The sequence below is a fragment of the Symphalangus syndactylus genome, chromosome 14 (genome assembly GCF_028878055.3).
Source record: "Symphalangus syndactylus isolate Jambi chromosome 14, NHGRI_mSymSyn1-v2.1_pri, whole genome shotgun sequence".
Taxonomy (NCBI): domain Eukaryota; kingdom Metazoa; phylum Chordata; class Mammalia; order Primates; family Hylobatidae; genus Symphalangus; species Symphalangus syndactylus.
Genome location: NC_072436.2, coordinates 76,429,381 through 76,446,873, shown reverse-complemented (window position 1 = coordinate 76,446,873; position 17,493 = coordinate 76,429,381). Strand labels below are relative to the sequence as shown.

At 38.6% G+C, this 17,493-nt stretch overlaps 1 long non-coding RNA gene across 11 annotated transcripts in view; it reads left to right on the top strand.

Moving 5' to 3' along the window:
- Positions 1-17,493, top strand: part of LOC129462706 (uncharacterized) — a 152,939-nt gene that overhangs the window by 1,998 nt on the left and 133,448 nt on the right. For 10 of the 11 annotated variants that reach the window (XR_010115689.1, XR_010115692.1, XR_010115687.1 and 7 more), the window contains exon 1: positions 8,137-10,371. The exons of the other annotated variant lie outside the window; for it this stretch is intronic. This is a non-coding gene — a long non-coding RNA (uncharacterized lncRNA). Of the gene's footprint in view, positions 1-8,136; positions 10,372-17,493 lie in introns of those variants that run through there. 11 annotated transcript variants of the gene reach the window in all.

The window sequence follows — 17,493 nt, the reverse complement described above, 5'->3', positions numbered from 1 at the left end:
AAGTCTACACCCATCTTGGGCACCCAGGTGTGGATAGGTGGTAGGGAGGAGGGTGGAGAAAGGCAGGACACATTACTGGCTCTCCAGAGAGCTAAAGGCAACGCGTCCTGAGCGTTTTTGTTTTCCTTCTCTGCCTACCTAGAACCCCACACCCTGGAAGAAAAAGATTAATGCTTAGGAATCAGACACACTTTGGAGCAAGGCTTTCAGAGAGTCTCAAGATCAGAAATCCTTATATCTACAGACTATATAATTATACGCTCATTCAAAAAATGCTTGTTGAGTGTCTACTTGTGCTAGGCACTGTTTTGAGCCCCAGAAATAGAGATACAAAAATGTAAAAGAAACATTCTTATTTTCAGAGTGCTTACTATGCAAAGGAGGAGACAGGTAAATAGACTTAATTTGAGAAGTACTACAATAGGAAAATGCACAGCTACCCACAGATGTGGGCAAAATCAGGAAATGCTTCAAAGATCACTTGAGATAACTAGGAATTAGCATGTTTGTGCATTTTGGTAGGGGAGGAGGAAGAGAGAGGTGGGTGAGAGCATCGGGGGTGGTGTTGGGGAGAGCATCAAGTGCAAATACCTAGAGGTGTGAGACCCAAACGTATTTTGGTTCAGCAAATAGTTGCATTGCTGGCAGTAGAATGGAGTTGGGGGAGTGGCAGGAGGAGACACTGAAAAAGGTAAGGGAGACAGCTTAGATAATGAAGAATCTTGCACAATATGCTAAGGAACATGGACCTTTTCCTGGAAACAATGGGAAGCCGCACAAGGATTGTAAGCAGATGAAATTTTGATAAGATAGGCATTTTAGAAAGATCACTCTATGGAGTGTGGCATGTATGGGACCTGTTACAGTATTACAGGGGAAAAAACCATGAGAGACTGAACTAAGGTAAGGCAGTGGCAGAAGAGAAAACTGAGGGCAATCAGACACTATTCAGGGGATAGAATATAGAACATCGTGACTAACTGCCTAGGTTTGGGGGTGAAGGGAAAAGTAAAGTTATGAATTATGATGCTTGTGGTTGAAAGCAGCAGAAAACCCAGCTCTAACTGGCTTAACTAATAAAGGAGATTTATTGAACCATCTAGCTAGAAAGTTCAGGAAAAAGGCAGTCTATAGGGATGACTGATTCAACAAATCGGAGATGTCATTAAAGGCACTTTTTTTTCCTCATTTTAATTGCTTTTTCTTCTGTAGTATTAGCTTTATCGTGAATGGCGGTTGCCAAAAACTTGTGTAGCTTTAAGTTTCGCTATTTAGGTCCAAGAAGAAATAAGAAAAAGATTCACTTTTGGAAGCTCTTTTGTAAAGGAAAGAAAACTCCTTTCCCAGAAGCCTCAATGATTTAGTCACATGTCCCTACATAAACCAAAAATGGCTGCCAGGAGATGGCACAAGGATAATTATCTTAGGATGAAGACAGGTGCGTACCCTTAGAGCCATAGAAGTCAGCTTCTACCAAAGCTATGATGAGGAGGTGCAAATGTCCCAGTGAAAATTGAGCTGATTACTCAGAAAAAGAAGCATGGAGTCTGAGAAGTGGACCACAGTGTCTACTGCAAGGAAGAAGCCAACGATGGATCCCAGATTTTTGGACTGTGTGCTTATGAGCTAGTGATCAGTTATGTACATGACTCTTGTGCCCTGGAGACAGATTTGGGCAGCAGAAGATACAACTGGAATATACCATCATATAAATGGCTGTTGAAATTATGGCAATGGATGAGATCACCCATGGAGAGTATGCACAGCAGAAAAAAAGGAGTCAATAATAGCACCTTAGAGAACATCAGCACTTAAGGTGTAGGCAGGAAGATTGTGAAAATGCCTGGGAAGTAGCAGGAGAACTAGGACATACAAAGAAGCAGGAAAGTAATCTACAACCAGGCGGAGAGTCAGTCAACATAAAGCCACAAATGACAGATATGATAGAATTAGCAGTCAACAATATTGAAACAATTATAATAATAAGTATGCTCAGTATGCTGAGAGAAATCAAAGATATAAAAAATGGAATTTCTAGAAATTAAAATGACAACTTCTGAAATAATTTCACTGGATGGGATTAACACTCAGAGGCAGATTAGGCACAGAGCAAATTAGACACTCAGAAGAAAAGATTAGTGTACTTGAAGACATAGCAGTAGAAGCTAGCCGAAAGAAAGCACACAAAGAAAAAAAAATGAAAAAATACCCCCCAAAACAGAGTCTCAGTGATCTATGGGATAATACCAAGTGCTCTAATATTTGTGTAATTGGAGTTCCAGATGAGAGATGGGTCAGAGGGGCGACAGAAAAATTATTTGAAGTAATATAGCTGAAAATATTTTCATGTTTGATGAAAATTATAAACCCAGATTCAAGAAGCTCAATGACCCCTAAGCAGAGTAAACACATACTCCCAAAAACCACTGCAAAAGACATCACTGTTAAATTGTTGAAAACCAATAATAAGAAAATATTATGATCAGCCAGAGGAAAAAGGCAAATTATGTATAGAGGAATAAACACAAAATATCAGTAGACTATTTTTTTTTTTTTTGAGATGGAGTCTCGCTCTGTCGCCCAGGCTAGAGTGCAGTGGCACCATCTCTGCTTCACTGCACGCTCCGCCTCCCGGGTTCACGCCATTCTTCTGCCTCAGCCTCCGGACTAGCTGGGACTGCAGGCGGCCGCCACCATGCCCGGCTAATGTTTTTTGTATTTTTAGTAGAGACGGGGTTTCATCGTGTTAGCCAGGATGGTCTCGATCTCCTGACCTCGTGATCCGCCCACCTTGGCCTCCCAAAGTGCTGGGTTACAGGCATGAGCCACCGCGCCCAGCCAAATATCAGTAGACTTCTAATCAGAAACTGTGCAAGTCAGAAGACCATGAAAAGGCATTTCCAAAGTGCTGAAAAAAAAACCTGCCTGGCATGGTGGCTCACGCCTATAATCCTAGAACTCTGGGAGGCCAAGGCGGGTGAATCCCTTGAGCTCAGGAGTTCGAGACCAGCCTGGCCAACATGGCAAAACCCTGTCTCTACAAAAAAATACAAAACTTAGCTGGGCGTGGTGGCATATGCCAGTAGTCCCAACTACTCCGGAGGCTGAAGTGGAAGGATCGCTTGAGCCCAGAAGGTCGAGGCTGCAGTGAGCTGTGAACGTGCCACTGCACTCCAGCCTAGGTGACAGAGCGAGACCTTGTCTCAAAACAAACAAACAAACAAAACACCCTGACACATAGAATCCTATAGTTAGAGAAAATAATCTTTCAAAAATGAAGTTTAAGACAACAAAAGCTGTGAGGATGTCACCAGCAGAACTGCACTGCAAGAAATGTTAAAGCAACTTCTTGGAAACTTGGATTTATATTAAAGAATGAAGAGTGCCAGAAATGATAAATATGAGTAATTATAAAAAACTTCTCCCCCGACTTAAAATTTTTTTAAAAAAGATAACTGACTTTAAAATAAAAATGACAAGACTGTATTTTCAGGTTCATAATTAAAGATTTCTGTCAGCATTTATATATAAGGGACAAAATTCTAGCTGAAGTCTTCAAACATGTAGTTTGATAACAATAGCTCAAAGGATGGAAGGAGGAAGTGGAATTATATAGAAAGGTCTTATATTACACACAAAGTATTATACTATTATTTGAAGGTAAATCGTGATGAGTTAAAAATGCATAAGCTAAACCTTAGAGCAGTCATCAAAATGAAAAAAACAGATACGGCTAAGAAGTCAATACTGGAGATAAAATGAAATCTTAAAAATAAAAAGCTTGAATGGAGAAGCAGAAATATGGAAGATATCTATGTCCCTAATGACCGTGGAGCTGACATACCAGCTCTGGACTCTACCTCCTGACTTCTTTTAAGTGAGAAACAAACTTGTTTTGTTTTTATTTTTTTAAATTTTTTATATTAAAAAAATAGAGACAGAGTCTTGCTATATTGCCCAGGCTGGTATTGAACTCCTGGGCCCAAGCAATCCTCCCACCTCAGCCTCCCAAAGTGCTGGGATTACAGGTGTGAGCCACCATACCCAGCCAAGAAACAAACTTATATGTTGTATAAAGACATTGCTGTTTTGTACTGTGTTATGTATAGCTGAACCTAATCAGACTCAAAAGCCTATAGAAGTTTAGAAGTTTCATGAAATAGAGTATATTTCTCAGAATCAGGTAGATCCACCTGCATTTCAACATAGTTGTGAGGTTCCTATATTTGTCACTAAAATTCCAGGGATACAGCATCTTTCATGTGGGCATCATTTACTATTAGTTTAATTAGTTTTTCTTGAAGGAGAAAATACATGTAAAGTGCTTAGCCCAGCCTTGGAATGCAGCAAATGCTCAGTCAATATGTAGTACTTTGAAACCAAACCACAATAATAAGGTAGATGGCCCACAGGTTAGACATAAGTTCAGGTTTGTTCTCCAAAGTCAGGTGTGGAAAATCATGATGACATTCACTTATATATCAAAATCTGTAAATTCCTTTGTGAAATTGTGACTTTACCTCCACCATACAGTTCTGTACAGTTCTTCAGAATCTACAGTCCTTTGAATTCAGGACAGTTCAGTCGTGGAAAATGAGTGCACCTCCAATTACCACATGCTCAGTCTACATATCTAGTTAAATACCTACATTTCTTTCACCAGAGGGGCTATCCTTTTGTTGCTTATCTGCAGTTTCCAATTTGGTATATTCAGCCATCTAGTCATTTCAGTAAGAAAGTGAATCCTGGGGGACTAAAGTTTTTTGGATCTCTTAAATTCTAAAAAGTTTTTGATCTATGGATGTTGCTCAGTAAACTTCAAGTTTCCTGTATAATCTGACTATATCAAAATCAACTAAAACTGTGTTTCTACTCTTTCCTCAAACAAACATGAAAACAGTGTTTGGGATAAGAACATAAGGAAAAATCACAATATTGATGTCATTTCTAAAACAACATGAAATAAATATAATTTGCTAGTAAATGAGGAAGAGGAAATTAGATACACGTCTTTTCTTATAACTTGAAGAAACTGCTGCAAACTTATTTTGCTCCTTTCACTGCAAATATTTCATCCACTTCAAATGAACATATCTTCCCATGTTTAGTACAAATTTCTCACGGTTTATACTGACCCTAGACTGCCTATTGGACTCTTACTGACATTCTTGGGATTTGAGAGTGATAAAGTTGTGTGTGTGTGTGTGTGTGCGTGTGCCTGTGTGTTTAATATTCAGATTATAAGTAGGTTATCTCTCAGAATTCTTACCTCCAATATTTCTCCCAAAAATAAAATTATTCTCTCCTGATGTCCTCAAAGTCTCCAAATAGCTCGTAGTCAACATAGAACATGTTCCTATTTTAAACCTGTGAATGGCACATAATTTGAAGGCCTGGGCTTTCACTCAAAAGATTTGTAGGCCCCAAATGCTGGCTCTGACATTTTAGATATATTTAGAAAATGTCAAAGACAAGGCAGTTAAAATTTCAATGCTTTAAAGGAGTCTGCTTGTACACCAAAGAATGCAGCCTATAAATTCTCAGTATTAGTGCAATCAACATATACACAAGCAGTTATTTTCGAATTTTAAATAATACTGTGAATTGAGAGAAGTGGAAAACCCATAAAGAGAAGATTTAGATTGTGTTTTCATCCCTAAAATAGATGTATTTGCTGATAGACTAATTATTTAAATTTTTGTATCTCAAATTTCATGTATTCTTTCATGGAATACTTACTGAGCACATACTATGGTGCCAGACTATGGATACAAAGATTAATTAGTCTTGGTCCTAAGCTTTTATTTTTAAATTTTTCTCCCGAGATGGAGTCTTGCTCTGACACCCAGGCTGGAGTGCAGTGGCACGATCTCGCTTACTGCAACCTCCGCCTCCCTGGTTCAAGCAATTCTCCTGCCTCAGTCTCCGGAGTAACTGGAATTACAGGCGCCCACCACCGCGCCCAGCTAATTTTTGTATTTTTAGTAGAGATGGGGTTTCACCATGTTAGCCAGTCTGGTCTCGAACTCCTGATCTCGTGATCCACCCGCCTCAGCCTCCCAAAGTGCTGGGATTAAAGGCGTGAGCCACCGCGCCCAGCTGGTCCTAAGCTTTTTGATGTTTAGGAAAGGGGAAATGCAGAGAAGGGAATAATCAATTTTACATGAGAATAAAGTCAGAAAAACATTTCAAAGAGGAGGTGGCAATTGAGCTGAATCCTAAAAAATGAGTAGGTGCTCACAAGCTGAACAAAGACATTTCGGCAGAGCTTGCGATGTTAAAAAAGACATGGGAAGAGTGAAGTAACAGTCCACTTAAAGAACTACAAGCAGTTCAGTATGGCCAGATCATAAGGTGTGACATGGGCCAGGTCAGGAAGTTTCTGAGACCAGATCATAGAAGTCGTATATGCCATGTCATGACAAAAGAGTTTGGCAATGAGAAACTGTTGAAAGATTTTAAGCAGAGGAGTGCTATAAAATTATACTAGTATTTGACAGAGTGACTAGCTAAGAGAATATGCAGTAATGCAGGTGAGAGATGATGCACAAACCAAGTAAGTGTGGGGAATCAAAAGAAGGGGGCAGAGACCAATGATGTTTCAAGAGATAAAATGAATAGGGCTTGATATGCTGATTGGATGTAAGAGGTGAAGGAAAGAGAAAGGAAGGATCATTTGGAGGTTTCTGGTCATGTAGCTGGGCATTATATATTACAGTTATTCATTAGTATAGAGGAAAAGCAACTTTTTATTGCTTTTTGCAGTCAATACTTATTTATATTCATGTGTTTACAGTCTTACCAACATTTTATTTTCTGTTGGTTTCATTTTAGTAAGTATGCAGTGTCTCATTGTAGTTTTATTTATTTATTTATTTTTTGGAAACAGGGTCCTGCTCTGTGCCCAGGCTGGAGTGAAGTGGCCTCCCAAGCTCAAGCAATCCTCTCACTTCAGCCTCCTGAGTAGCTGGGACCACAGGCTTGTGCTACTATATACAGATAAGATTTTTTTATTTGTTGTAGAGACAGAGTCTCTCTATGTTGCCCAGCCTGGTCTCAAACTCCTGGGCTCAACTGATCCTCGCACCTCGGCCTCTCAAAGTGTTGGGATTACAGGCATGAGCCACTGTGCCCATCCCCAACACTGTAGTTTTAATTTACATTTCCTTGATTGTGCACGCAACTGAATAACTTTTTATAAGAATATTGGCCATTTGGAAATCCTGTCTTCAAAGAGGCTGTTTAATTTTGCCCATTTACAAATTATATAGTCTTTCTTTTTTTTCTTATTGATTTACAGGTGTTCTTTATATATTCTAGTTACCAGTCATTCATCAAATATGTGTCTGTGTATGCATGTGTATATATATATGTAATATTTTCTCCTACCTGGACTAGTTTTTATCTAAGTTTCTCAACTTGGGATTCTCTTACCACAAAGGCAATGGAAATTTAGACCCTACACTCACCAGTTATGCAACTTTGGGTTTAGATTTCTCCCAGGAGAATACTTTTTCTCTCTCTAGAGCTCAGGGCAGACAACAAACTGCTTGGTACTTGTTCAGTCTGACAGACTAAACTTTTCTGGCTCCTTTTCGCTGACTGTGTAGCTTTTATAGGACTTTATGTCCTGGAATTAGCAGAAATCCCAGTTGTAGCCCCTGCACTGCAGATGCAAGAGCACATGTATTCTCCCTATGTGGGCATTAAAACCCTGGCTACCAGCTGCCAGGGCATATATTCAGGCTTCTGGCTTTGAGTCTATCCCTACCCCCCACTCTACCATCCCCAGCTTTTTTTTTTTTTTTTTCTGATAACAGGAATTTTTCTTTCTCTCAAGCTCAGTTATGTATTTCATTGTTGTTTTAGTGGTTATATTTACCCAGTGTTTCTACATATTCGTATCGGAAAAGGTGGCTTCCATTAGCTCAGTCTGCCATGATGTAGGAACCTATTTTCCATTCATTTTTGAAAATTATTTCCGACACTTTGCCATAACTACCTACGTTACTCTTTTTCTAAAAGTATTTCAGGGATACTTGTAAGAACACATCTGACTCTCTAAAATGCTACTTTATTCATGTTTAAGTAGAAAAGAAACATACTGTCAGTTAGGCATCCCCATCTCCAGATTTGTAATGTAGAAACTCTTATTACACTGTTAGAGAATCCTGGAGATCTGGAACAGGGTCAGGAGAGAGCTTAGGGTAACAACTATATTTAAATTTGGTAAATTAAAATAATATAAACTCATAAAGCTCAGTTTAATTCTCCCTATTTCGTCCCTCCAGCTGGGTGCCCACATAACCCAATCCTTTCTCGTTAGTTTCCTCTAGTTCTCCAAGTTACTCTAGAAGCTCAAGTAGCAAGTTATGCCCTAAACGCCTCCGTTTTTGTTTTAAATCTCTTTATGGACCTGAGTACAGTAATCCTGGATTTTGCCAATTAAACTTTCCTATTTGAGTTCTGCGTTTTTGGAGACTGATTCCGCAGAACTAGCTTTCCCCAACGGTACTGCTCTTAATATTTTGTCACATAATCCCCCCAAGCAGTTTCACACTTTGCCTTAATCATCCTGTGTCTCCTCCTGCTCCTCCAGCCTCCACAGTTACCTCTCAGGGATATTTCTTCACAACTCCACCCCACTTCGTCAACATAAAAAGCACCCAGGCTCCAGCCTCCCGACCTGAGTCACCCCACGCCCACTTCTAGTGTTACCAGCTCAGGCTCCTGCCCTTCGTCTTGTCTCTTCTCAGATAAAATCAGTATCATGTAGTATTAGCATAAGTGCAGTTCTATCCATTTGGCTAGACCTAGCCAGCCTGGAGTTTTTCAGTTGATGGGAGATTTTTTTTTAATGCACAATTTAAAAATATTCTTGTTATAGAAACTTTCAAAACAAACAGAAGGAGAAAGAATAGTCTAATGAACCCCATGTACCCATCATCCAACTTCCATAGTTTCAATTCTTTGTCAATCTTGTTTTATCTTTACCTCCACCACACCCACTGGTTTATTTTGATACAAATCCCAGATGCCCTAAAATTTATTTTGTATATCCGTATGTGATTCTAAAAAGGGGGATATCTTTTTTTAAAAGCATAAGCACAATAACACTATCACACCTAAAAGTAAAAACCCCAAATATTTTCTCAATACTCTCAAATATCCAGTTTTTAAAAATTGAGATCCAAATAAGGAATATACATGACATTGGTTGATGTATCTCTTATATCTCTCTTTTTTTAAAAAACCTTTGCATTATGGAAAGTTTCAAACATATGTAAAGCAAACAGAATAATGTATGTACTCTATATCTAGCTTCAACAACGATCAATTGTCTGTCACTCTTACATCACCTATACCTTCACCCACTCCCCACCTCGATTGTTATTTTTAACAGTTTTTTTGAAGTAACTTGTATTAGTTGTACAACTTTGACAAATGAATATATTAATGTAACCCACAATACTATCATGAACACAGGACATTTTCATCTCTCCAGAAGATTGTCTCGTGTCTCTTATTCTTTCAGAGGCAACCAGTGTTTTGATTTTGTTTAACCTTAGATTAGTGATTCTTCCACAACTTTATACTCTTTTACATCCAGCTTCTTCTCACTATAATATCTGTGAGATTTATTAATGTTGTTGGATTAGTTTGTTTCTTTTCATTGCTATAACTACTACAATATATTTATTCTGTTGAGCTTATTTAACACATGTATTTTCTCTATAAGGCACATTGCAGCCTTTTTGTGATTAGGGACACTAGGCAGCACTTTATCACTATGCTTGAGAGTCATTTTAAACAGTGAAATCACCAACAAAAAGCAAAAAACATGGCACTATATAGACTGCAAAAAAGATGTTTATTTACAGTATGAGAGCTGAAACAAGTGGGTAGAGAGCACGACCTCATCTGAGAACATATGCATCAGGTGACTCAATTTTTGGCCACTCTGTGAGTGTCCATGAATGACCACAACAGTATTGATTTTGAGGTTATGAATACCTTTTAGCGATCAGGCAAATTCATGAATACTGAATTCATTAATGATGAGTAGCAACTGTACATATGTGTATCAGCATATGTACAGATGGTCCCTGACTTATGATGGCTTAACACATGATTTTTTAACATTATGGTGGTGTGAAAGCTATACACATTCAGTAGAGACCATACTTTGAATTTAATATCAACAAGTGTCTCTGCTCCAGTGCCTTCTACCAATGATTCTCCAGCCTCATCAGAAGAGAGAGAAATTGATGACCCTGTTGATGTAGCATCCTCATCATCCAGCAATTAATTTTAGTTCAATACTTCAAACATTCTTGAGGCCCAGTGTTGTTTCAGCTGTGTGTGTTAATGGTGAGTACTCATACAACCATTCTGTTTTTTACTTTCAGTATGGTATTCAATAAATCACATGAAATAGTCAACACTTATTACAAAACAGGCTTTGTGTTAGATGATTTTGCCCCACTGTAGGCTAATGCAAGTGTTCGGGGCACAATTAAGGTAGGCTAGGCTAAGCTATGATATTTAGTACGTTAGGTGTATTAAATGCATTTTTGACTTACATTTTCAAATTACAATGGGTTTATCAGAACATAACCCCATTGTAAGTCAAGAAGCATTGGCACATATGTATAGACATGAAACAAGGTTATCGTCTATTTCTATTGCCTTGAAATTTGGAAACTAAAAAGAAGAGTAAGCTTCCTACCTTCAGTAAACTTGATGGGACTATATTCCAGGAGACTTGGGCTTGATGGGGTATCCTGCCCCAAAATATGTGTGGATATAATGGTAACCATAACTCACTGTGAGAGGAGAAAATGTAAATAAATTGGGTTTTAGATATGCTAACATTTTTACTAACAAAGATTCCTGCCAAAGTGAGAAAAAAGTATATAGAGGTAGGAATGACATGTGTTCTAGAAAGAGAATTATAAAAGTGTTTAACTAAAAACCTGATTCGAAAAAAAGAGGAGATTGATAGTTGTATACTCAATAAAGATAAAGGATGCAGTTCTAAGGTATTTCAATGAATGGAAAAGGAGAGACATGCCTAATGCAGATGTGAGGTGACTGCAAGAATCAGTTTTACCTGGGAGCTGAGAGGTAGAGGTGGGGCACAAACAGAAATGATGTTGCCTCACCAATGAAAGGGAAAATAGTCCTGACCTGGAATTGAAGGTATATGCATGGGAAGGCCTAGTAAGAACAGACCAAGTGATTCCAGAATATGGGTAAAGGAAATTGTCTCAACCTGGTTGTGTACCTTAGAGAACAATTTATTAAGAATCTGAAGAATTAATTTATCAACATCAAATTTGTATTAAAAAAACTAATTATCTGTGATTTACATTTGAAAATAGATTGTATGCCCCCCAAGATCTTTATAAATTGTAGTCATATATTTTTGCTCTGTATTTGACTTACTAAGCAAGAGCTGGACTGAAGAACGTTATCAGGGATACTACAAGAAATGCATAAGATGAAGATCATATTCTCCAAATATTAGCATCACAATTACCTTTTCCAACCTCTAACCTCTACTACTATTCTCTTTGATGATGACAACAGAAAATAAGTCACCTGACTTTTGTTCCACTCTCACCCTTAAAATTTCCCCCTAGCTCAGATACCCAACCTAGGATACTTCTTGGAGTCAAGTCATAGAGCTATCCTACCACTATCTTGGGATCCTTGACCACAATACATCTCTATGCTGACAGATTTCAGTCGCCTTCCCAGCCTGAAACCATAATTCCTATAAAGCTCTCCTATGATCCCCACTCCTAAGATGCTCTTACATTGAGAACTTATAACAGCATGCCCTAAGCCATAGCCTGGGTCTCAATTCTTTGTTTATTGGATATTTTGCTTGCACTCACCAGTTTCTATCTGGATATAAGAATTTCAAAGACTATATGAAGACGGTTTAAAAAGTCCCTTCATATGGAGGGAGAAAAAGTGTTGAAAAGCCCACCAGTATGTCTTTTTAAAGAAAGCAACTTGGCTAATCAGATTATCATCACTATGATATATACCTACATTTTAGTTTCTCACTGACCAGACTTAATATTTAGGAAATTTGTGAGAAGTAATTTTTTTTCTCTTAGAAGACTAGACATCCAAGAAAGCCCCGTCATTCAGAAGTAGTTTTACTGATTGATAAGAATAAAACAGAATTCAGTGAAAAACTTGTTTTGTTCATAAAAGTAGTAGGATTGATATAAAATAAGAAACTAAGCCCTTTCATAAATTCAGGTTCAGCTTGAAATTTTGTTTATTCAATTTCTAAATTTCATTCTTCTATTACAATCATATATTACCACCTGTGACATTATTTTACTATCTTGAGCAATTTGTTGCTATTTATTTCTCAGCTGATAACTATCTACCCTCATCTTTTACTCTCCATTTCCAAATTCCTATAGATTATTCAACTGGAGTATCAGACTGGCTAGGGGTTGCAGATCATTGTTAGTTGATACTTAATAATAAAATCAGAACATGTCAAATTATTCTGAAGACAGGTCCCCATGTACAGCTTTGAGAGGTAACAAAGGGCCAGATTAGTGATTGTGTGTAATGTTAAGATTTAGGAATGGTGTTTAGCTGGCAGTCATTATTGCATCTTACCTTTCCCCTTGGAAAAGTGTCTGCTGTGTTGCAATCACTGAGCAAATGCCAAATGCCTTCTGGGAAAGTCTGATACTGCCAAGAATTCCCTCACCCCCAAGCTGTCTTCCATTGTGTGGGAAAGTTTTAGAATTTCTAGTCTCTAGCATGCTACACCTAAATCCTGGCCAACCAACCCTAACAAATGTGTAGTTCAAGCAGTCCCTTAGATTGTTTGGGTAACCAAAAATGTCCAGGGAACAGAAGAGAATGACAGCATAGATACATATGCTTATGTATGACTTTTGACACAACAGAGAAAAAAAATTGCCATTAGAATTCTACTAATGTTGGAATCAATAGTCATATTATGTCTTGATAAATAAGCATAAAAAGGAACCGTAGAAACCTTGTTCTGTAGGTATAGAGCAGTGAAACTTATACAAAGTAAGAAAATAAGCCCTTTTGTAATTTGAGCTTCAGTTAAAACATTAGTTTATTCAATTACTAGATTTCATTGTTCAATTAGAACCATGAATATGTAACGTTTATGAGATAATTTTGCTATCCTAAACAAGTTGTTGCTATTCACTACTCAACAATAGCTATTTACCCTCATCTTTTACTCTCCATTGCCAAATTCCAACAGATTATTCAGCTAGAGGATTAGACTGGGCTAGTAGTTGAAGATAAATAGGTGATAATTGACACAAGGAAATGGAATACATAATGTAAATATTTGACGTTTTAGTAGATTATGAAATGAGTTAGGTGTTAATATTTATAAATATCACGGCTTTACTGATAACATGGTGAACTGTGGACTTGGCTATTGATACGGTTGGCTATCTGTGAATAAAAGGCAAACGTTTGTACATGGGAACACAGGCAAACTGGTTGGCTTAGCATAAAACTGCAAATCTATCTTTATAAGTGGAACAGAAAAAAATAGAGTCCAATCACATAGTAAGAAAAAAAGAAAAAGAGTCAGGCATGGTGGCTCACACCTGTAATCCCAGCACTTTGGGAGGCCAAAGTGGGAGGATTATTTGAGCCTAGGAGTTCCAGATCAGCCTGGGCAATGTGGTGAGACTCTGCCTCTAAAAAAAAGGAAAAAAATTTAACTGAGTGTGGTGGCACATGCCCCTAGACCCAGCTAGTTTGGAGGCTGAGGTGAGGGGATTGCTGGAGCCTGGGAGGTCAAGGCTGCAGTGAGCCATGATCATGCCACTGCACTCCCACTTGGGCAGCAGAGGGAAACTGTCTCAAAACAAAACAAAACAAAAAGAAAAAGAAAGAAAAAAAGGCCATCTCGCAGTTCTATGTGGTAAAAATCCCAATTACCTTGAGATCTTTATCCAGCAATCAAAATAGGACTCACTAACCCAGAAGTCAAAGTAAAACCTCTGAGCTGCTTTAAAAAAAAAAAAAAAAAGGTTTAAAAAGCTATATACTGAAGCTCAGAAACTTGATTAATAGAAAAATTTATTCTGTTTTAAACTCATTAAAATAAACCTGATTATTTCACTCCTCGGGCCATAGAAGATTAGAAACAACAAAAACTTTCCATTCGTTATAGATTCTTTTTTTTTAATTTTTTTTATTTTTTTTTTTTATTGAGACGGAGTCTCGCTCTGTCGCCCAGGCTGGAGTGCAGTGGCGCGATCTCGGCTCACTGCAAGCTCCGCCTCCCGGGTTCACGCCATTCTCCTGCCTCAGCCTCTCCGAGTAGCTGGGACTACAGGCGCCCGCCACCACGCCTGGCTAATTTTTTTTGTATTTTTAGTAGAGACGGGGTTTCACCGTGGTCTCGATCTCCTGACCTCGTGATCCGCCCGCCTCGGCCTCCCAAAGTGCTGGGATTACAAGCGTGAGCCACCGCGCCCGGCCTCATTATAGATTCTAACATCTATTTTGTGTTAACTATGTGCGAGGGATAATTCCACAAGCAACTGATTTTATCCTCTGAGGTAAGTATTATGACTCTCCTCATTTTACAAATGAGAAAACTGAGGCGGAGAGAGGTTGATTAATTTGGCCAAGATCACACAGTAGAAAGTAGTAGCGTCAGGATTCAAACACAAGTTTTCTACTGGTGTCCACACTTTCAGGTACTACTGGCAAACAGCAGGGGCCATGGACACAGCAATGAACAGAGCAGCAGAGGTTCCTGTTTCCATGGTCGAGAAGCAACAGGGAACAGTAAGAGAACCATGGCCAGGCATGGTGGCTCATGCCTGTAATCACAGCACTTTGGGAGGCCAAGGCGGGTGGATCATGAGGTCAGGAGTTCGAGACCAGCCTGGCCAGCATGGTGATGCCTGTAGTCCCAGCTACTCGGGAGGCTGAGGCAGGAGAATTGCTTGAACCTGTTAGGCAGTGAGCCGAGATCGTGCCACTGCCCTCCAGCCTGGGTGACAGAGTGAGATACTGTCTCAAAAAGAAAAAAAAAAGAGAGAACCGTGAACTGGCAGGAGCAAGAACTGTGAAGAGCAGAACAACAGGGATGGGGCTGAAGATTGGGGAGCACTGGACTTTTTACAGTTATTATCTCGTTTACTCTTTACAACCATTCTGCAAGTTACCATCATCATTGTTTAGATGAAGAAATTAAGGCTTTAAAAAGTCACATGCATTTCCTCAAATTGCACAATTAGTAAACAGTGGACCTGTAGTTTGAATCCAGGTCTGTTTGTCACCAAAGCTTAGTTTTTCTCACTATACCTCACTGCTGTGACAAAAAACTACAAACACAAGCGCTTAAAGAACATTTCAGTCTGGGCCACTCTGTGTAAAAGGAAACAGTCCTTAGCATACTACGCTAGTCATTGAGGGCTTTGTTGAATGCATAAATGGTTGAATATAAAAATGGCACCATAATGAATGTGTAAAATTAAGACTGTAATAATTGAGAAACAACTGCATTCTGTTGGTTAGTCTCCGTTTAAGAAAACAGGGCAATGTATGGTATATTTTTAAAGTCTAAAAATAGATATGGTTAAAATAAAACTAATTTGTGGATTTAAAGGAATGAGTTTCAAGTACCTAGAAAATTCTTCTATGTGGAGTATCTATTTTCTTTTCTACCAGATAAAGTTTTCAATACAGGGAAACAGTACAAATAGACATATTAAATAAAGGTTTATGCTATTTTGTGTTAACCTTTATTTAATAAAATAAATAAAGGGCCCAATAAAAATAAAGGCCAAATAACCTTTATTTAATAAAATAAATAAGGGCCCAATAAAAAATATGAATGAAACAAGGCCCTCCTTGTTTCATGTTCTCCTAGAAAAAATAAAAAATAAAACAACAGTAGTCCCAGCCCTTTAATACCAACTTAGATTATGTGTTAATGATGAATCACACAGCATTTTTAGATGTTTCTACAAATTATAAGAAATTATAATTTATCAGGAATTCAAACTATTAGAAAGGTGAAATAATTGGATTTTCCCCTGCAGTATACTTTGGTGGGAAAGAAAGGACATGAGATGTTCTTCAGAAAACCTCTAAACTTAAAATTCAGGCATTCAGCCAAGTAAACAAATGATTTACTTAAAAGAACAATGTATATTTTACATGTTTAATGCATGTTTAACTCTGTTTCCTACACTTTCCCCGTCTATATTACTGTATTGATGATTGGTCCCATAATGATAATCATGATATACATTCTGTCCTCTAAGCTACAAAAGAACAAAAGGATAAACTACATTCGTTGCAACTGGAGAATAATATATTTGATTTCTATATATATATATATATATATTTTTTTTTTCGAGATGGCGTCTCACTCTGTCACCAGGCTCAAGTGCAGTGGTGCCATCTCGGCTCACTATAACTTCCAGCTCCCTGGTTCAAGCGATTCTCCTGCCTCAGCCTCTCGAGTAGCTGGCATACAGGTACGTGCCACCACACCCAGCTAATTTTTGTATTTTTAGTAGAGACAGGGTTTCATCATGTTGGCCAGGATGGTCTTGATCTCCTGACCTCATAATCTGCCCGCCTCGGCCTCCTAAAGTGCTGGGATTACCAGTGTGAGCCACTGTGCTCAGCCTTGGTTTCTATATTTAAAAATTAGTCAATTATTGCTTATCTGGTAGCTTTCAGATAACTCAAATATTAATTATTAATTCTTTTAGATTTTTTTTTTTTGAGTTGGAGTCTCGCTCTGTCACCCAGGCTGGAGTGCAGTGGTGCGATCTTGGCTCACTGCAACCTCTGCCTCCCGGGTTCAAGCGATTCTCCTGCCGGCCTCCCGAGTAGCTGGGATTACAGGCACGTGCCACCATGCCTGGCTAATTTTTTATATTTTTAGTAGAGACAGGATTTCACCGTGTTAGCCAGGATGGTCTCGATCTCCTGACCTTGTGATCCACCCACCTCGGTCTCGCAGAGTGCTGGGATTAAAAATTTTTGTGAAAAAATTTTTGGAAACTTTTCCTAGAAATATAAGAAAACCATGTTTTCATTGATTGCAGTTAGTTGTACTGACTTCCATTGACTTTAAAGTCCTATGTCCTGCTTAGGAGTTTGACATATTTTTAATGAAAAAAAAAATTTTTTTTTCTTTTTGAGACGGGGTTTCATTCTGTCACCCAGGCTGAAGTGCAGTGGCCTGATATCGGCTCACTGCAACCTCCGCCTCTGTGGTTCAAGCAATCTCTCACCTCAGCCTCTCCAGTAGCTGGGGATACAGGCGGGAGCCATCACGCCTGGCTAATTTTTATGTTTTTAGTAGAGATGGGGTTTCACCACGTTGGCCAGGCTGGTCCCGAACTCCTGACCTCAGGTGATCCGCCTGCCTCAGCATCCCAAAGTGCTGGGATTACAGGTATGAGCCACTGTGCATGGCCA